The sequence below is a fragment of the Orbicella faveolata genome, unplaced genomic scaffold (assembly GCF_042242905.1).
Source record: "Orbicella faveolata isolate gen_17 unplaced genomic scaffold, um_ofav_v1 contig_12, whole genome shotgun sequence".
Lineage (NCBI taxonomy): Eukaryota > Metazoa > Cnidaria > Anthozoa > Scleractinia > Merulinidae > Orbicella > Orbicella faveolata.
Window position 1 is genome coordinate 3,968,545 of NW_028301539.1, and position 22,223 is coordinate 3,990,767.

Below are 22,223 nucleotides of genomic sequence, written 5' to 3' on the forward strand. Positions count from 1 at the left end.
TTTGAGTGACAAAGTCAAGTTTACGTTATGTTTATATGCAGCTTCACGCGAATGATCAGCCCCAGTCTGAAGTGTCAGCCGTCTTTTCGTGCTTAAGGAGTCTCCACAGGGTAATCATTTATGGCGTTGCGAGCGCATGTGTTACGTTTTGAATGTTGTTTTTGCATGCGCTTTCACACCTAGTCCTCTCAAACTTATTACATATAATAAGCAATGATTAAATAGTATTTTGCTATCATCTCTGTTAAAATTTTGGAATTTAGTCTTGAATTATAAATGCCCAAACAAATGTGTTTTTTACTGTTTTTATGGCTTTATTTGTGATTTTCATGAATTTCCTTTGGTGAAATCTTCCAAAATTTTTACATCACATCGCTTCCAGTGGGATACAAATTTTAAACACGAAAAAAGTAGGGTTTTTAAAGGCAGTTTTTTCGTTATTTTCAAATGTCTTTTACCGCTGCAAAAAATCTGGTCTTATAGATTTCCCTGAAAAACGAGCTCCGACTAACATAAAATATTCACTACCAATCTGCCAAATTTAACGGAATTTCACCGAAGGAAACGCGAGAAAATTCACTGTCAGTTTTGCTTTTTGTGCTCATGTTGACGTAATAAAATATCGAAAAACACTGACGTTTTCCTTTGAGCGCTCGCAGATTACTTCCTCAGCGCTCGTACGATCGTAAAACTATAGGGAGCCACCTTAAGGACGTTAACACTAATTGTTTCTGCGCATCCTTACTACGCACGCAAGTTCACATGCCACGACATGCATCGAGCGCGCGCTAAGTAATAAAATGAACAATGATAGAGCAGATGGTCGTTGCTATATAGCTTCGCCTGAATGTAACGATGTTGGACGTTCGGTGACCTTATTTTTCTTTTAATGGATCATTTTTTCTACTGATTTTCTACGTTTAGCAAAAAAATGAAGAAAATCTGAATTTTTTGCAAAATACACCATCGAATTCCGTTCTTTTTAGCTCTTAGTTTGTCTGTGCGGCGATTTTAAAGGCTTCTTTTTTAATGCAATTTTATTTACAGGACGAACACTTACACTACTTACAGTACTGATATTATACTTACATGCACATATACTTACGTAAATGCCTCTTGAAGGGTTAAGATTTGTGAAAACGTTGGCAAAATTTAAAATTATTTACGCAACAGATCCACTTCTACAAAATATGACTAAGATCGCCAATTTTTAAAAATCAGAGTAGTTTTCCACACGCTTTATCTCTGAAACGAAGTTGGTAACCCCTAATTTCTTTTGCATTTCTAACACAAGTAAATGATTATCTAACTATCCACTGGAAACCTTTCGCGCGAACGTCCTTAACCCCCGAGGGGCCCAAGAAGAGAAAGCAGGCCCCCTCGGGAGTTAAGCGCGAGAGGACGGCTAGTCTGTGAACAGGCTCTCTTGTCGAGGATGGGGAGAAGAGAAAGCCGGAAGAAAGAGGATAGAACCACATCGCCCCCTCGGCCACTTCCAGCTGCCCGAGCTCGTTCACAGGCGAGAAGACGAATGCATGACACTTGAGACTGCTAGCAGTCGAAGGGGCCATGGCCATATTATCAGCGGTGGCTTGAAAGAATTACTTCATATGAATTGTACCCATAGCATTTCATCCATAACGTGGCGAAGGGGTTTTTTCATTGATTAAACCTGATGTAAATTACGGATATATAGCATCGCAATATGGAAGAGAAATACATTTAGGTAATATGAGTTTGAGCTCGACATGCATTGGTATATTATTTCTTCTTGAACTATATGCATGCATGCCATGAGAATATTAGATTTAATCAACAAAGAGAAATTGCACCAATTACTAAACCAGTCGGAAAAGGCGTTTCGAGTTTTTGCTTCGTGTACGTGTCCATTTGACCAGAGTCACGTGGCTACGAGGATATGGAGTGAGAGCTGTCAGGAGAGTCATTGTTTGTTACAAAAGCTTCCATCGTCTCCAGATTTTACCCGAAGTAAATGTTTGATAGCTGGGAAATGTATTTCTTCCCGTCAAAAACAATGGAAAACGAGGAAGTCAAAACTCCCTGAAATCGCTTTACTCATGAGTAACACGACCTAAACCTCTACAGCAACATAGAAAAAAAAGGCACACAAACGAAGCCAGGGAAAGCATTTTTAGTGTATTTCTTTTCCGTAATAAAAAAATTGCAGCTGAAATTTGAAATTCGAACCAATTGAGCCATTTTTGTGTCACTTTAGTGACACAACAGTGGCTAACTGTAATAATGTTTCTCGATACAAATTCTAATTACGCGAACCACGTTCTGTTTTCCTTTTGTTGAAGAAAATACAACTTGCATCGTTTATTTAAGCAATAGACCAAAAGTCTTTATGGTTTATGGGCTGATAAACTGCGCGGGGTGTTGGAAGAACACGAGAAGAATTTGTAAATCTCGAGCCGCCGGCGAGTGATTTACGAAGTCTTCGAGTGTTCCTCCAACATCCCAAGTAGTTTATCAGCCTATAAACTATAAAAACTTGTGGTCTCTTGCTTTTATATAATAATTCAGAAGACACGCGAAATTTCCATGAGTTTACCGGCACAATAAACCATAGCTGATTGACCAATCAGAGCCGCGCATTCATTTAATCATTATATAAAATGCAAAATTGGATAATAGCATTTCCTTTTGGATTTATTTCCGCGCGGATAGCCTTCAAAGTTGATGCATTAGTACGTCGATGAAATTACCCGCGTTAACGCCATTAGGCTCGTTGTTAGATCATAAACGGGGACACCTTATATTCCTTAGATATCAAGGCTAATTAGGCGTATAAACAAGCAATGACATGACATGATGTACCGAGCTAAAGAGGCATTAAGAAATATTATTATATGACTTTGGCTTGTGGCCGATATAACGCGCGCTCTGATTGGCTAAGAGCGAGATCTGAGCGGTCATTATGCAGCCGTAATGCCCACGGGCCGATTACGGATTATGCAAATTGGGAAGAGCCCGGCTCTGAAAATTCAAGCGCATTGAAACGATGAAAGCCGATTTAAAACAGTAAGAGAAAGTAAGTAGCTAAAAGTTTAGAGATTTTTCCTTAATAAAATTTATATAGAAGTCGTTTTTGACTTACCAGCCGGTAACCTTGGCGGGCACTAGTGAAAAACAATCAAAGTTTGCCTAGTCTTAAGTAAAGCTAAAATCGCTAAGTGAAAAACACCATCGGCAGATCTGTCATACATCCTGAGCAGAACACAACAAAGAAACTTTTAAGATATCATCTTAGTCACAACAATTACAGAAATATTAAACTCCGTCACAGTTCTCATCAAATATATTCCCTCGCTTTACACAACTAAGGGTAAATCAGCTTCCAGGATCATCAGATGTAAACAATCAGACGGTTTCTGTCGGTAGCAGTGTTTCTAATAACTGCAGGAAGTTTTAGACGTTCACAAGGCTTGCAAAGTTCATCCATTAATCCCAGAATGAAGAAGGCGAAGATATGTTGTCGAAAGCGAATGCGGAGATCGAGTTATTCTGAGCAGTGCTTTCTGAAGCATTAGTATTTTGTTTCACCGAAAGACCGTTGGTTTGGACTATTTTGAAGCACTTTCTGTCTTTTCCATGTGCGTTGACGTTTCGCCACAAAAGTCGGAAAAACTCCTCCATCAACTTGTGGCACCACTATACTAAAACACGTTTTTGAGGCTGTGACAGTCATTTTTCCCGTAAAGAAATGTGTATTTTTACGGAATACGTAATACAGTGGTAAAGTTCACTGACTGTGTAGTTTTGCCCTGGGTTTGGGACGATGAATGAATCGGTAAACGCGCGTATCGCCGGATGTAAACTGACGACTTCCGCTCGAATAATTTTTTTCTTTTCTTTAATTCATGGGCCATATAATAAACAACTTAATAACCTCGACAGTTCGGTCGTTACGGGAAAATCTCAAACCTCGGCCTCAGTTTGAGATTTTCCGGTAACGACCTCACTCTCTGTTATTTAGTAAGAGAATACAAAAGGAGATGTGACACCGTTAAACATTCATGAAGTTATCCTAGTTCGAAAAAGTACTGCTTCTATATGATCACCAAAGCTAATAGCTTAGATAAGTTAGTACTCCAGGCGTTGTCAATCGATAATAATCGATATCAGGAGCCATAATCGGGGACGGAGAACGTAAGCGCGCGCCATTTCTAGTATTGGGGTTGTCCCCATGATATGGGACAATAATTCTATTTTTAGAACAAATTGCGCCATCGCCTGAGGCACACGCGCGGACATGCTGCGAGGATTTTTGCGGATGTCGCGCGGGGGAAATGGCGTCCGAAATTCCCGAAATTTTTCATGTTTTTGGCCCACAACTCAACGCGTTTTCGTCTGTTGGAATTTTGCTTAAGTATTTTCGTCGTAAGCTGTTCCAGTTTGAGTGAAGTAAGACAGTGTCGAATTTAGGTATGTTCCGCTTTAAGCTTAGATATATATCGCTGAGATGACCAAGTTGTGTTCCGACGGATGCTTCTTTTACATGAGCTGTACATTACTCCATATTAAATTTCACATATGTTGAAGACTAACAGCTTTTCCATTACACAGCAAAAAACTAGCCGGATATATTTAGATGCAGCAGAGCTTCGGGACTTCATAGTTTCCTAGCTCCTCTTGCCACACGCTTGCGTGGAATTTGCCAGTCTATCGCGACCGAAAAGTAAAACAAAATAATTGCTAGTGTGAGTTTCGCCTGAATTGTAAGCAACGCGTGATGTTTCATCAAGGCCCAATAACTTTACGTCCGTAGATACTGCTCAGTTTTATTCGTGTAAAAATCCAGTAAATTCTCTGTGTCGATGAATGAGAGCACCCGCCGATGCGTGTTTTGTACAGTCAGTAAACATGACAAATTGTACTTCCGCCGCACTTTCGTGGGAAACGTACATCGAACTCAAACAATAACTCCATAGTTTTTAAATATGTTTAAGATTGATAAATGTTTGAGAACATATTAGAAGCTAAGCTGAAAATATGCGCATAAAGCAGAAATAATCAGCAAAGTTACGATGACGCTTTCTTTAATCAACGTCGAATAACGATTTCGATTTTGTTGATCGAGTTTAAAATATCAAAACTCCTTGTCTATTTTCATTTTCGCAGTGTAAAACTTCACTATGCATATGTTGAAGAAACACATGATGTTAGTAGCCTTTTTGGCGTTCGTGAAATTTGTTGCGGCATCTCAGCACAAAAGATAACGAAAGAAATCTTTGTCAAGATTTGTTGACAATTGAAAACCGCGACTCGGACTTGAAAGTGCACGAGCTGCACTATGCAAAGGAGCTAAGGCCCGGTCCAAACGCGACTCCACTCATGCGCCGAACCAAACTTGATTGAACACGTAGGGGCCAAACCACCCCCAAATGTTTCTTCAGCTCTTGGGTACTTCACATTATTTCGCATTACTTAAAAAGTATTGACTCTTTCTACCCCAAACTTGGCAGATGAGCAGGAGACCTATTGCCAATTATATTTATGTGAAAAATGTCAGTAAATGTCAAAGTTGTGACGTCACAGTGATGACGTCATGTTTTTTGCCACTTTTGAAGTTTTTAATATGCATATTTTTTACAATGTGTTCGAAAGAGCACATCAAGAGGAGTTGAAACCTGAAAAAATTTTGTCCATATCACAAAAATTAAATGAAATATGGCATTTTTAAATACGAAAAATAACCCTGCAAAATATGGGGTCCCCCATTGAGAAAAATCCCCAAATTGGAGTCGTAATTTTGTTTCAGCAAATGCAGCTATGTTGCACATGTGATGTGCCAGATGACTAAGGCAAAAATAAAGAAGAAATTCGGAGTAAAAAATTATCCCTCTAATGTTATTGCGTTAAAATTAGTTTTGTTACGTCATAACCTGTGACGTCACCCGTTTTTTTACTGTTAATACCATCCTAACAAAGCCGAAAATCAAATTTCTAAAACCATACGATTTTTGACAACATCAAGCTTTCTATTTTTCTAGATTATTAGCCTTCCTAGGAAAAAACTGAAAAAAATAAACCAGAGAGACTGACTTAAGAAGGACAATATGGTTAGGCAAATTCCGTCGGGGACAGCAAAAAAATATTTAATTTACCATATTTCGAAAAATAATCATCATAGCAAAAAACGGTTTCCGGCATTTTACTCCTCAAGTCAAGGCCTTTCCAATGACATCAGATTTTACAAAAAATTATAGCACGTTTTGGTGACGTCATCACTTATAACGTCATAATCTGACATTTTGTCACAACTTCTAAATTAAAATAAACTGGAGAACAAAGAAAGCTCATCTGCCAAACTTGGCTCAGAAATATATTAACCAAGCAAATATAGCCTTCATGAAACATTAGGGGGGTGGTTTGGCCCCTACGTGAAAATCGACTTTAGAGCGACTTTGGAGCGACGGCTGGTTCAGAGGGCGTACTTGCGTCGAACTTAATTCGGGAAGCCGGTGGTAAGAAAATATGCGCTCTGAATTCAAGAACTCTGTTCAAATAGAAAAGCTGTGACTAACATTTCGCTGTTTCTAGCAATATTTTGGGAAGCAAATTTAAACTCAAGGTCCAATGTTTGTATTTAGACAGGTTTCTCCCGATTAATTCGACTTGTTAAAGGGAAATCCCATAAGCTGAGCTATTATCACGAAGAAAAAGCAAATAATGAATTTGCGCTAAAGAAACTTATAAATCGAAGGCATATTTTTGTCTTTATTTTTAGCGACGACTTCGAGCTTCATGCTTGACTAATCACGCCACTCAATTTTGAGCCAATCACGAGTCCCGTTATATGAAAAATACATTACAATAATTTATGCATCAGGTTCGACATATGATGAGAACGCCGTATGAATCAGCTGCCGCTCCAACGTCGCATAGTGCGACAGACCCTGCCGAATTTGATGTTGTTTGCCGCACCAAACCTAACCTGCCGAACCAAACTGATTCAAACGCCGCTCTTCTGCCGTACTTAACTCATCAGTTAGGTTCGGCGCATTAATGGAGCGGCCTTTGGAACGGGCCTAATTGTACGCGTCAGACTTTCCTTTCAAAAACTATTGCAAACTCACCAAACAAGCAGAAACAATAAGAAACCATCAAAACAGGTTTTGGTTATGATTAAGCATTGTCCGAGAAACTCACAAATTAACTGGATAGTCTTGTTTTCGACCCTGAAAAACCCACCTTTTCTGTTGGCTCAGAGCATAAAACTCCATATAAGCGCCCTGGTTCTTAGTCCCTGCCTTATTCCCTGCCATCGCTGTGAAAAATACGCAAGAGAATCTCAACTCTCACCATTTGAACATGCAACGTGAAAACATCCACGCGAGAACCCCCGACATGTGCGTGGATCCGCGCGGATATATGACGTCAGGATGGCGCAATTTGTTCTAAAAATAGAAAAATTGTCCCATATCATAGGTGCGCGCGGATCCCAAGACTTACGGTCTCCGTCCCCGATTATGGCTCCTGTCGATATCAGATATCAATAGATGTCAATTGGTATCTGCAATCGATAACAATCGAACTCACAAAAAAGGAATATCGACACTTACCATTTAACCATACATCAATTTTTCCGGACTATTCAAGAGGCCTTTGTTGTTGTGTAAAATAATGCCTGGAACAACAAAATTTCATTGACTCCGAACTAAGGATTCAAAGTCCAGGTGGAGTGATCTCTCCTCCAGGTCTTCTGGGGTTCTAAAGCAGACTCTTGGCATGTCCCGTTCATCTTAGTGTCCTGCGCAGCTGTTTTTTGGGAGCGTTCCGTTACATTTCAATACCGGATGCACAGGAACCTAAGTTCATCACCGTGCAATCGAGCGCATCCTGAATATCTTTACTGGCAATTTCCCCTAAATGATTCTGTTCTTGTTATTGTGTTGATAACTATAAAAGATATGCAGGTTATGAATGTAAAATAACCCAATAAAACCATTATGGACAAATGTTGTGAGTCATTTTATCAGTGTAACTTGTAAAAGGACAAAACTAATTTCCGATAACAATCGATAAAAGTCTATAAAAACGATGAATCAATCGTTATAGATTACTATCGGCAATCGATAACAATGGAACTCACAACATTTTTCTTCATCGAATAATGTTGAAAAATGTTGTGAGTTCCATTTCTTTTTGTTCTTCATCGATATGCTTGACTCAACTGCTTAAAAAATAATTTCTTTAAATGTGAGAGGTTTAAAAAATCAACGAAAGCGAAGGAGCATCTTTTCTTATCTTAAAGATCAAAAATGTCACTGCTATTTTCTTCAGGAGACCTATTCTGAACCAAAAGATGAATTGATCTGGAAAAGCGAATGGGATGGCGTAATGTTATTCTCCCATGGTACCAATCGCCAAAAAGGTGTTTGCATCCTTTTGAATCCGTCAGCAAGTAATCTTTTGATTGAATCTCAGTATTCCGATGTTGATGGTCGGATAGTTTTGGTTAACATAAGTTTGAATTCTACCAAACTCTCACTGTGTAATATTTATGTTCCGAACAATCTCGATCTGCGGCTACCGTTTATTTCAACATTGAATGGATTTTTATGTTCAAATGTAATTATTAGCGAACTTATTCTCCGTGGGGATTGGAATGTCGCTTTGGAAGCTATTGACAAAATCGGTGGTATTCCATGGAGGCCTACCGCTTATCGCGAACAGGTGTTGGCGTTGTCCCTGGAATTCGGACTTGTTGACATTTTAAGAGTAAAGAATCCAAATAGGAAGACGATACTTGGTCAGCAATTCCAAAATTATATTTTAACAAGTATGGGGGTCTTAATTTTCTCTTACGCTCCAACTATGATAAGAAATTTCTAAAAGATTCAGACATACCATCCTTCTACAAGGATATCTTGTTTTCTTTCCTGGATCTAAATTAAAAAAAGTCTTTATAACTCTAAGGAGGAACAAGAGAGGATTCTCTTTAATAATAAAGAGATCCTCATTGACGGGAGGACTGTTTTTTTTACCACGATTGCTTCGAAAACGGTGTCTTCACGCTGCATGATGTAATCGACGCTAGTGGCAATTTTTTACCATTTGAACAGTTCCAACAGCGTCGTGTAATAAATTGCAATTTTCTCAGTTATTTCCAAGTAATCTCTGCAATCCCGAGCGCCTTACGGAAAAAAGTCAAGGAGCGTGCTAAGCCTAATGTCAACTTTTTATCCGGTGGCACCTTATTTCAATTATCTTCGGTCTTAACCATCGACCTCTTGAAACTTAGAGCTAAAGACTATTATTGGCTTTTTCTCAATAAATGGAAGCCCCAGGCCACTGGTCCAATTAAATGGGATCGCGACTTTGCTCCGGCGGTCTTGCCATGGAACCAGATCTTTGATAGAGTGAAGGTTATTTGCAAAGAGAATCAACTTAGAGAATTTTACTTCAAGCTTATCCATCGCATTGTCGCTACGAAGAAAGAACTTACTCTCTATGGAATTACGGACAACAATATATGTCTCTACTATGGTGAGCCTGACTCAGTTCTTCATACATTTCACTGAAACTGTAGTACAACTTCTTTTCGCAATCGGCTGTTGAACTGGTTCAATGAGATGCATAACACCTCTATAACCCCAGCACACTACGAATTATTATTTGGTATGCCGTGAGGGAAGGATAATAACAATCTCAGGAAACTGAATTTCTGTTTATTATTTGCTAACTATTATCTACATTATCACAAGGTAAATGAAAGGAATCTTGACTGGGTGAATTTATTACAAAAGTAAATTACAAGTTAAGAATAGAAAATGAAGTTTCTGGTTCTCTTTTATGATGCTTCTTCGCATTTTCTGTCCTGTTAATGCTTTTAAAAGGTATTAGAAAAGTGTGTTATATCTCTAGATTAATTGCTATTATAGATTAATTAAGATTATTATATGGCTTTGGCTTGTGGCCGATATAACGCGCGGTCTGATTGGCTAAGAGCGAGATCTGAGCGGTCATTATGCAGCCGTAATACCCACAGGCCGATTACGGATTATGCAAATTAGGAAGAGACCAGCTCGGAAAATTCAAGCGCATTGAAACGATGAAAGCCGATTGAAAACAGTAAGAGAAGTAAATTTAATTCTGAGTAGCTAAAAGTTTAGGGATTTTTCCTTAATAAAATTTATATAGAAGTCGTTTTTGACTTACCGGTAACCTTGGCGAGCACTAGTGAAAAACAATCAAGGTTTGTCGAGTGTTGAGGAAAGCTAAAATCGCTAAGTGAAACACACCATCGGCAGATGTGTCACTTATCCTGAGCAGAAAACCACGAAGAAACTTATAAGTTATCATCTTAGTCACAACAATTTCCGAAATATTGAACTCCGTTTCAGTTCTCATCAAATAGATTCCCTCGCTTTAAGCAAGTGTAAATCAGCTTCCAGGATCATCAGATGTAAATAATCGGGCGGTTTCTGTCGGCAGCAGTGTTTCTGATACCTGCAGGAAGTTTTAGACGCTCACAAGGCTTGAAAAGTTCATTCATAAGTCCCAGAATGAAGAAGGCCAAGATATGTTGTCGAAAGCGAATGCGAAGATCGAGTTATTCTGAGCAGTGCATTCTGAAGCATTAGTATTTTCTTTCACCGAAAGACCGTTGCTTTGGACCATTTTGAAGCACTTTCTGTCTTTTCTATATGCGTTGACGTTTCGCCACAAAAGTTGGAAAAACTCTCTCATCAATTTCTGGCACGACGATACTAAAATACCTTTTTGAGGGCTGTGACAATCATTTTTCCCGTAAAGAAATACGGTGGTGAAGTTCACTGACTGTGTAGTTTTGCCCTGGGTTTGAGACGATGAATGAATCGGTAAACGCGCGCATCGCCGGATGTAAATGGACGACTTCCGCTGGAATAATTTTTTTTCTTTAATTCGTGAGCCATATAATAAACAACTTAATAACCTCGACTGTTCGGTCGTTACGGGAAAATCTCAAACCTCGACCTACCGTATTGACCGAGCGATAGCGAGGTCAATACGGCAAGACCTCAGTCTGAGATTTTCCCGTAACGACCTCACTATCGGTTATTAAGTAGTTAATAATTAGATTAAGATTAGATTAATATTAGTTTAAGATTAGATTAAGGTTAGATTAATTAGATTAAGTTAGAAAATACCTGTATTGCTGTTACGTACGTAAAATTGTTCAAAATAGATTATTTATAATAAGTAGGGTGAAGAAGCTGTCTAGTACTGTAAGTAGTGTTAATAGCTCTGTTGTTTTGTAAGTAGTGTATGTAGCCTTCATTGTACTGTATTAGTGTAAAGTAACAGCAGAAGTATTGTAAAGTATAAGCATACATAAAATAAAAAAAACTTGCTGTGAAAAAAAAAATTTTTTTTCTTCATCGATTTTCGATTGCTGTCGGCAATCGATATCAACTGATCTTTGATTAGTATCGATTGTTATCGATTGATATCGATTATCGGTTTATCGATTCAATACACCTGGAGTACTGGACGTGTGACCAAGTAATAAAATGCTTGTGCTGCGGGTTCTCGTTTTCCTTCCTAATTTAAACGTAAAACCAGGAAGTACAAGTTAATTATCAACTTCCTTTTAGAAAACGAAAACTGCTGTTTGAACCAATAAAGATTCCATATAAAAAACGTTACATTTCCCACGCTAACCGCGTTACGTTATGCGTTATTGTTGTCACACTCATAACGCAATTTGCGTCACTCACTCAGGTTTCAAAAGGTCGAGTGCATGTGGTTATTCTGGCCTTGTCAAAACGCTTAATTAAGGACAACCCCTCTCGCGTGGCTTTGTCTCTTGGCACTCGCATCAGGTTTTTCCTTGGTCACATCAAGTTTAGCGTCGTCTGGCGTCGTCTCAAAGGTCATTTTCGGTCTGTCCTTGTTCTGTTTTGCAGAAAACGCTGCGCAACTGTTGGGCTGCCCAACTGTTGGACTACGCTAACAACATTTAGTCCCTAGCGTTTCAAGAATCGACCAAGAGGAACATGAGAACACAGCTGACCTCTAATCTTCTATTTTGTGATTACTACGCTTTTGATCCGTTCCCTGTTTCTAGGCATTCGAAATCGTTATGTCGTCGATGCTCAGTTAACCATGTCAACATTCTGAAGCATATTAACAAGTCACTTGGAGCTGATTTCTCTTTCAACGACCATTTCTCACGCAGCGGGAGCTTCGTCGTATCATGGTTCACTTCTGTTCGTGTCACTCATCCAGTGACTGTTGATATTCTTTTGAATGTTTTTCACAATTTTGATTGGTCTAATCAGTTGCACATTTGCGTGCATGCCCTTTTTCTGGTTGCCTTTTTTCTTTTCTTTTGATTTCTAATTTAGTACCTTATACCTTAGCTGACTGTCAGTCCAACAACGCTTATCTCCAAGATGTCTCTTTCACTGCGTCAGTTGCGGTCCTTAGGGTATTTAGGACCAAAACTATTCAATTCAAACAGCGCGTGCTAGAAATTTCTTTACCTTTCACTTCTCATTCCATCTTGTGTCCTGTCACCGCACTCAGGAATTATTTTTGCACTGTGCCTCAACTTGCTAGCTCGCCCTTGTTTGTTGTTAATCACGGCGGGTCGCCTGAACCTATTCTCGCTCACATTTAAATCGGTTTTTCAAATCATGCATTTCCTCGGTAGGACTCAAGCCACATAATTTTTCATCTCGCAGTTTTCGTCAGGGTTCTACCTGCAGGGGGACTGGCGCAGCGATACGTATTTAGTTTACCTTAAATTATCGACCAAGAAGAGACTTGTATGCCATTTCCGCTCGTCTTTCCCATTCTGTCATATTTTTTCTACTCTTTCTTCCATTTCCTCTCTCCTTTTTTTCTTTTTTCCCCTTAATGGGCTTGGGTTTCTATTCATTGCCTTGGTTTTGGTATTAAATTGTATTTTTGCCCGGCAGGTATATTTTGCAGGGTGCAGGGTGTAGGGTGCAGGTTGCAGGTTGAAATTTAATTATAACTGGAAAACCGCTGGCACTAAAAATAATTAATAACCTACATACTCGTCAGGGGTTCTTACATAAAGTAGTTCGCCTCTTTCACATAATTAAAACACGATCGATCCGCTTTAAATACTTATCGATCGACACGCTGAGACCAGTGAAATCTCTTCAAAGCCATCTGGATGGCCGCTCCACAGATGTTTCCATCGATTCCAGATTTGGCTCGGGTCTTCCCTCAACAACAGAAGATTGCCATCACAAATAAAGCAAATAAATAAAGAAATGGAATAATATAAGATTTTAACCACCGGAATATACTAGCACAAGCTCAGTGTGCTTTCATTTTGGTAGTCACAGGGAAGAAACCAAATTCAGCAGATATTTCAGATGATATATCAGATGTTTCTTCAAAAACAATAATTCATTGCAGGCTTGAAATGATAGGAATATACTCTCCTCCCATCGCTTCAGCCGGTTTGGCACTCAGGTGGAAGCCACCTTTCTGAGCGGTTGTAAGCTAGGTCATGTAACAGTCACGGTAAGTCTACCACCTGTACGTTTCTTTTAAGCGCCAGCGGTTTTCCAGTTATAATTAAATCTCAACCTGTACCCTGCACCCTGCAACATATACCTGCCGATATTTGCCCCAAACTCGTTCGTCTCTTTTGTGTCTATTAATTTGGTTATTTTGGCCCTGTCAAAATGCTAAATTAGGGACACCCTCCTCGCGTGGCTTTGTCTCTTGGCACTCGCATCAGGTTTCTCCTTGGTCATATCAAGTTTAGCGTCGTCTGAAAGGTCATTTGCGGTCTATCCTCACTAGTTTTACCCTCCCTACCCTCGCTGGATTCCATTCATTGCCTTGGTTTTTTGGTGTCTACTAATCCCGCGGGGGGGGGGGGGGGGGCACTGCCATGTATGGGCTATATAGGTGTGCCGCTGCTCCTGGCCGCTGTGAAGGGTATGGTTTTCAAGCAGTTTACTCTAGGATAGTATAGGGTATATAAATCAGAGCGTTTGGGTCTAGAATAGCGCATAATTTTTCACAAAACTGACTAGTTGGTTGAAGATTTTATCTAGACTAAGGAAACCAGGAATTGCCACTCAAAAATATAAAAAAATCAAATCGGCAAGTTTAAATTTACGCAAATCAGCCTTAACAGTGTCGATAGATGGGGGGATTTGGGGAGTTTACTCTAGTATAGGTTAGCAATATTCAGCTGAACTAGCTCTGGTATAGGCTACGGGTTCCAGAGTCCCAGCGGCACATCGCCACCCAGAAATTCCCAAAGTAGTCCCCCGGGCTACTAATTCATAACGAAGTTCTATTGTTCAGACGTCCTGTTCCTTAAAACTCAGAGAAATAATCTAATACAAGTTTTTCTTTCTCCGTTTCTCTGTTGCATTAGCCCTTTCTTACTCTCCAGACGTATTTTAAATTTAACCTACTCACTCGCCGAGGAAAACATTGGTCAAATCGTGCAGAGGATTTACAAAATGCCTAACATAAAACAGGAAGCGAAGGAGCGAAAGAAGGATTCAGTGGATCCCCCATCCATGCTTAAAACTTTAAATATCATTTTCCAAGTGCTTGGGTAACCCTCTTGCTTGGGTACCCTTAGCAATAGGGTTATTAAATAGGGCCTGATATGTAACTGACGAGATTCGACAGGTCAGAAATTCGACGTTTGAATCGGTGTCGCATTTCAGTAGAACGGGCATATGCGGCAGCCGATTCAGACGAAATCCGTTTCACTGAATTCAGTCGACACGGCAGAAATGGGACGGTATGAACCGAGCTTGAGAAATTAGAATTTCTGGGTTTCCTCGGCGGTGTTAATCGTTTGTGAACATAAGAAAGATAATCATAAGATGTTGTGTATCATTACCTCTATCAGCGATCATAGAACAAAGCGCGTTTTGCGTGAAGGTACGTATAACAGTAGTTGAACTGAAGTCAAAATTTCGAATTTTAAAACATTCAATGTTTGGTTTTCGTTTTTCTCCTTTGTACCCTGCGAGACAGAGATTCCCTTCTATTTCTGCTAGGTGAGAAACTCTGTCCGTAACCGCTTGATATCGTGCATCTCACAGAGCGATGCCTGTCTCTAATGCGAAAGGCAACTGGAGTGAAAAGGCTTCCTCTACTGCATGACAAATTTAAAACTTCCCGGAAGTTCCTTACTTCTTCACATTCTCATTTACTATAGTCTGGGCCAAGAGGTTTTAGAAATGTTGTCTCTATAGACTCCGCAGATAACTCGTCTAACTCAAAAGGAATCCGGCGAACATTCAAGCGGCAAGAGAATGCTCACTGCGATTCTACTAGGACTATTTCGTTAATCGATTTTCCCTGCGTTCAAATCGAACAACAACAAAAAAAAAACAGGATCAAAAACCCTCCGACAACACTGGATTTGATTTCCGAGTCACATGCCTTCATCCAGTCTTGCCTCCCTCTTTTTCCGCCATAAGTGAACGACACTTCGGATTCAAATAGTCATGATAACCCTGTGCGTATAGGCGCACTGTTTACTGATCATCTACCAAAGAAATAAATTATTCGTGCACACGTCTAGGTCAAAAAGAGTTTGACTGTGACAGAGAACAGTAATGTACGCCATACTCACCGTTTGGAAAGATTCAGGAGCAATTCAGCAAAGTAACAACGCCACAGAGATCCGTCCGCAATCAACAAGGAAAACAACAACTCGAAAGTGAAAGCTTAACTCCCCTACACAGCTCGTGTTAATCACATGACGATGAGTCTATTTGCGGGCCCAAGAGAGGCCCGCAACCCTAATCTTGACAGTGACCAGCGGATTGCGTTTTGCGCGTGCGCGCCACGTTAATTAACAGCGAACAGAAAGCGGAAGTTGAAAATTTTCTTCTTCCACTAAGAACGATCGGAATGCGAAAAATGTGTCAATCGCTACAGTTTGTCAATCACTAAAGTTTGTTACCTGAGCATGAGATCGAGACTTCTGTCACATGAAAAGGCTTTTCCGATGTTGTTCATGGGTTGTCCGACGTTGTTCGCGTTCGTACAAGCGTTGCTTTGATTTCGAGAAGGTTTGCTGTGAGCTGTGATATCGACGTTGTCTCAGAAGTTGTCACGATCTTTTGATTTATTGCTCTGAAAATAAGGTGAGTTAAGTTATAGTTATATTTTACAGTTTTCTCGGCGGTTAATTATTCTGGTAGAGCCCAAGCAATTCAATATTTCAAGGGGCATCTCTGTTGTGTTGATCTTTGAAGCTCTTCGCACGTGGCTCGACCTGTCACTTGGAAATCGAAGGACGTTTTGGTGAACTTGTTGAGGCGATTTTCTGGGGATTTGCTGTGACTTTCAGCTTGTCTGACAAGTTTTCACGATCTATTTGAATTCATATTGCCATGAAGATAAGGTGAGTTGCGTTACATTTTATACTGTTAACTTTCTGGGCGGTTAATTTTTCTGGTAAACCACTTTTACTTTTTGAAGGAGCAGTTTGACATGTTTCGATTTACGGAAATCTACTACAGAACACTGTCTGTACGGAAAACATGGCGCATTTTTCCAAGTCTTATGCCACAGATGTTCCAGTCTTTATCTCAAAGGGTCGAATGCATACCGATTTTTTTGCGTTTTCAACAAGTATGCATACAAAAGAGTAAAGCCTTGGTTTTGTCAAAAAGCGATGACTCAGTTTGGTCACCTGGTTGTGTTAGCCCACAAGTCGAATCAAAAGACGGCACAGTTTTGCCAATATTTGACCCAGTTTGGTCACCACTCATCAAATCAGCCAGAAAAATTCAAACAATCGCAGAGCCTAAACTAGAACTATCACGGCTAACAAAATGGAGTCCAGTTATTTTCTTAGCATTGCCGGTACTGCCGAGAAAGTTTTGTTCTGCTCCGTTGGAAAGTGAATTTGTGCTTCCATTTAATTATGCCGCCCAGAAGAAGAGAGTGTTTGAAAGTATGTTGGTTGCTCAGCCTACTAAGGAATACCGTTGTAGAAGCATGTGTTTTGTTCATTCTAAGCAATCCCATCGCAGGAAGAGAGACAGAGAACCTTCTAGAATTCCTAAACGGAAATTCGTTAGTTTGTTTAATCATAGAAAGAAGAGAAAACAATTAAAACGTCTTTTAAAACAAAAGGTTCCAAGGTCTTCAGAACTGCATTACTTCTGCAAAAAAAGTGAGGTTACATTTTGGATTGCCAGATATTCTGGTGAAAGCTGTTTTGGTCAGTACTATTTAAAGAAAAATGCTCAAAAAATTAACTCCAACAAAAAAGGTTTCAGAAATAAAAGTATATTCGTAAGAAAACAATGTGTACTTCCATTTCTTTCTGGTGGTATGAATTCTACAAATAACCAGTCAAATCAGATTGATGCTGCAGCGAGCTCCTATGATCGTCTGGTTGATAGACTATTACAGAAGGGTTTACAGGCAGTTGATGTTGGAGGCTGTGGTGATTGCTTTTTCCGATCAGTCTCCCATCAGTATTATGGTTCTCCTGAGTTTCACATTGAAATAAGGCAAGCAGGTGTAAAATATCTTGAACAGCATCCTGAGTTGTTTGTAGAAAGTGTATCTGAAAATTCATGGAAAGTGTATTTGCAAAGAATGCGCACTCCTGGGACATGGTGTGATCATATAATTATTCAGGCTGTAGCCAATCAACTTCATTCTGTCATTCATATAATTGAATCACGGCTTTCATGCCCAGAAGGATCAACAATTACTCCATCTGGTGGCCAGAAGTAACAAAAGTATTGTTTGTTGGGTACATAGAGGATTTACATTACGTTTCTACAGAGCCACTCTATACAAATAAAAATGCTCTTAAATATCTCAAATTCAAATTATCTGAAACAGATGCTCACTGCAAAGAGAGGCTAGCAGCATACCGATCCAGGTATCAATTTACACATAAAAGAAAGGAAAATAAAGAAACTCATGGAAGAAAGAAAGTATGTGTTAGAGAATCCCTTCCTAATGCAACAGTCTCAAAAGAAGAATATTTATCAAACTGCTGCACAGAAAATCTTGCTCCTCTACATGAACAGCCATGGGCAAAGGAGAACATAGCAAATTTTAATAAATCAAACAATTATACTATTTACCAATGTAAATCTTGTTTTGAAGCATGGCCTTTAAAATCCACTCCAAAATCTATAAATAACTACCAGTGTGCGAGATGTTCTAGAGAAAAGGATCTTCCAAAGAAATTTTCCACTGAAAACCTAATGGTGCCTTCAGCTGTACCAGACGAACTAAGAGGTTTAACTCAAGTGGAAGAAATGCTAATTGCTCGTGCTCTTCCCATTATGCATGTTTATATCAAACCAGGAGGACAAAGAGGTTTCTCAGGGCATTGTATAAATATACCACAGGACGTTAGAGAACTGGCACATTCTCTCCCAAGATATCCAAAAGATTTACCTGTTATTGTTGTCCGGAAAAAAGGGATAGGAAATAATTTTAAAAATCTTGTTGTAAGAAGACAAGTAGTATCAGATGCGATACATTGGCTTTTGAGAAATAATCCTCTTTATTCGGATATTGAAATAAATTATCAAGCACTTGTATCTTTACCAGAGAATGAAGTCCCCCAACAGCTTCTTTCCCTACAAACAGAAGAGAAAGTTATTGATGATACCCTTAACTGCAGTCTAGATCGTGGCCCTGTTTATGAAGAAGATGACATCGTTTATAATCCAAATGTCGATACTTCAAGCTTTCTTCCAGTAAATAATAGCCAACAACAAGAAGAACATTTAATAAATCAGCAAGTTTTCCAAGGTCATATTGACTGGCCAAGTTCAAGTGACAATCCTTTAAATGAGTTTACCACTCCATTTTTGGCTACACTGGCATTTCCTACATTATTTCCAGATAGTAAAGGGGATCCAACAAACCCATCCCTGTTAAAAAATGTCACTCTCAAGGAAAAGGTTAAACACCTTATTAAATTTGCAGAGAAAAAAGATAATATATGGCAATATCGTTTTGCAAATCATCCAAGATTTTCTTACTGGGCTTTAAATATGATTCGGCGTAAACAAATTCTTCAACAAACTGGAATATTTTTTAAGCAAAATCCTGGAGAAAAACATTTAACATTGCAAGAGTTAAGAGATATGATTAGGAATAATCAAAGTAACCTTTTAATAATGTCAAAGTTGTCACAGTACATCACCAATATAACTGGTTCAGATGCTTATTGGTTCAAGGCAAAAGAAGATTTAAAAGCAATCATACAACATGTGGGTCCTCCAACTTTGTTTTTCACATTCTCCTCAGCAGATATGCACTGGCCAGAATTACATGCCCTTTTTCAAAGTTCGTGTAATACAGAAAGCACTGACAGTTCTTCTGATGTACGACGTCAGAATGTCATTGATAACCCTCACATAGTTGATTGGTTCTATACTGAAAGATTAAAGAGCTTCATTAAACACTGGTCATATAACTCACTTGATGCCAAATGGCATTGGTATAGATTCGAATATCAGTCTAGAGGTAGTATTCATTGTCACGGTGTTGTAAAATTAAACAATGATCCAGGTTTGTGCAAATTGAGCGACACTGCACTTAAAGGATACTTGGCAGATGTTTCTGAAGATGAAAGTACACCTGATAGTGCAACTGTTATTAATGGGAAAATAGCTAGTGAAAAAATCTGTCAGTATTATAATTGGATTCTCTCTACCTGTAACCCAGATCCTCCAGATGAAGGCAATTGGATAAAACCGGTTACAGTGTATTCATCCTTGTCAAAAATACTACCATAATATCGAAGAATCTGAATCTGACAGTGACTACATTGATCTATTAAACATGGTTCAAAGGCACACTCGATGTAGTACCAGCTATTGTTTAAGGAAAAAAGGAAATGAAACAGAACCCAAATGTAGGTTTAATTTTCCATTTGAACATTGTGAGAAAACCTCATTGCAATTTGAAGAAATTCATTCCAAGGATAACACACCTAAATATAAAATGCAAGTTACAACCAAAAGGAACGACTCTAGACTAAACAATCACCAACGACTTCAGCTTCAAGGCTGGCGTGCAAACTGTGATATTCAGCTTGTTGTTGATTATCAGGCCTGTGTAGAGTATCTGGCAAAGTATGCAGCGAAGAGTGAAACACGGTCTCACATGCTTAAGAACACGTTCAGTGCTATTGTTCAGAACTCTCAGTCAAATGTTGATGCCACAACAATGATCAAGAAAACTGTCATGAAAACACTAGGTCAGAGAGATTTTTCTGCACCGGAAACAATGCACCATTTACTTTCCCTCAATTTTGTTAGCTCATCCTTCATTGTTCTTCCTGTGAACTTAAATGGTTCCCGTAGACTTAACCTGTCTGATGCACCTGATGAAGTAGTAACAACAGATAGTTTGCTTGATACATATGCTCAATGACACAAATATGAGGCAGGTTTAAAATGTAAGTTGACAGATATGAACTTTCCTGACTTTGCAACAAAGTACAAAGTTGTAAGTGGCAAATTAGTGAATCAGCCTAAAAACTTAATTCCAAGGGTTTTTCCTACATATTCTTCAAGCATAAAAAGCCCTAATTTTGGGTTGTACTGTAAATATCAATTATTGAGATTTAAGCCATGGAAAACAAAACCAGAAGATGCATGGGGAAGTAAAGAGGAAAACGATAATTTATTCATTAGTGAATGGAAAACATTCTTGCAGTCAGAGTATGCCCAAAACCATGTACCCGATTGGCATGACAAACTTGAAGATTTACAGGATTATTCTGATTGTGATTTACAAAATGAACAGTCTTCTGAATCAGAGCAATGTGAAGAATGGATGATCTTAGCAGACTTTTCGCACTCAAATAATTCAACTGATCCTGAAGTTTCCTCACTATATACTAACAATTCTACCTATTGGCAGACAACCTCTTATTCATATACTTCACAACAAATAGCTGAAATGCCATCCTGGATAAATTCTAAAAAGCAAACATATATTTATCAACCTTTAAGCAACCCTGATGACAACATAAACATCAATACTTTCAACAACATGCAAGCACTTGCATACAATTTAGTTAAACAACACTTCGAAAGTCCTCGCCAAGAACCACCCTTACTTTTAATAATAAATGGATTTGCAGGAACTGGCAAAAGTTACCTTATTAGTGCTTTGAAATCTCTACTACAACAATCTTACACTGTTACTGCCACTACTGAAAAAGCATCATTCAATATTAATGGCAAGACCATTCATTCAGTATTAAATTTACCTGTTGGTCCAAGAGGTAACAAGGATCTTAAAGGGCAGTCTCTTATAAGGTTGCAAGACTGATTGCGTCATATTAAATATATATTGATTGACGAGTATTCTATGCTTGGCCAGACATTGCTTGGTTGGATTGACAAACGATGTAGGCAAGCAACTGGACAACAGGATGAAATTTTTGGAGGAAAATCTATTATTTTGGTAGGTGATCCAGCACAGCTTCTTTTATCTCGTCAGCCATCACTGGTTGCTAATTTAAATGAATTTGATGATGCAATAAAATTATTTTATGGTAATGATGAAGTGGCTGAATACAATCACCAACAACTGCTGAGGCTTTCTCGACCAGTAGCCTGCATTCAGGCTCGTCATTGATCTTCCACTGCTAAATCATTACCTTCGGATGAAATCTCTGGATTAGTACCAATCTTATTTCTTGCCAGACAGGCTTCAGTAATGCTTACAATGAATTTGTGGCCAGAGGTTGGACCATGCAATGGAGCTACTGGAAAAGTTGTAGACCTCATATTTGCAGAGAATCACTCGCCGCCAGATTTACCAATAGCAGTTATGGTTAAATTTGACCATTATGCAGGGCCATCATTTACTGAATTGTTACCAAAATGTGTCCCAGTGTGCCCTATCACTGTTAAATCTCATTTACCTGATACTTTTCATGAGAGACAGCAATTACCATTAAAGCTTTCCTGAGCTATTACAATACACAAAAGCCAGGGACTTACTCTAGAAAAAGCTTGGATCAATATTGGTTCACGAGAACGAACAGCAGGCATGACATATGTTGCAATCAGTAGGGTGAAAACACTTGACTCTTGTCTTATTGAGCCAATGTCATTTGAACGCTTGAAGGCCATTAAGAATGCATCAAACTTTCAATTCAGGTTTCAAGAAGAGGAGCGCCTTTCTAGGTTGGCAAATCATACCGCCTCAAATTTCACTTACTAACACCTACCTACAAA

At 39.0% G+C, this 22,223-nt stretch overlaps 1 protein-coding gene and 1 pseudogene across 3 annotated transcripts in view; one reads left to right on the forward strand and one right to left on the reverse strand.

Moving 5' to 3' along the window:
- Window positions 1-22,223, reverse strand: part of LOC149116169 (uncharacterized) — a 61,195-nt gene that overhangs the window by 6,216 nt on the left and 32,756 nt on the right. Inside the window, exon 1 of one of the 2 annotated variants that reach the window (XM_089282118.1) lies at window positions 15,608-15,736. The exons of the other annotated variant lie outside the window; for it this stretch is intronic. The gene's annotated coding sequence lies outside the window, so the exon portion shown is untranslated. Of the gene's footprint in view, window positions 1-15,607; window positions 15,737-22,223 lie in introns of those variants that run through there. 2 annotated transcript variants of the gene reach the window in all.
- LOC149116170 (uncharacterized) lies at window positions 15,814-22,209 on the forward strand (annotated as a pseudogene). The gene is made up of 2 exons (XR_016205338.1): window positions 15,814-16,124; window positions 16,236-22,209. The product of XR_016205338.1 is annotated as an uncharacterized LOC149116170 (transcript).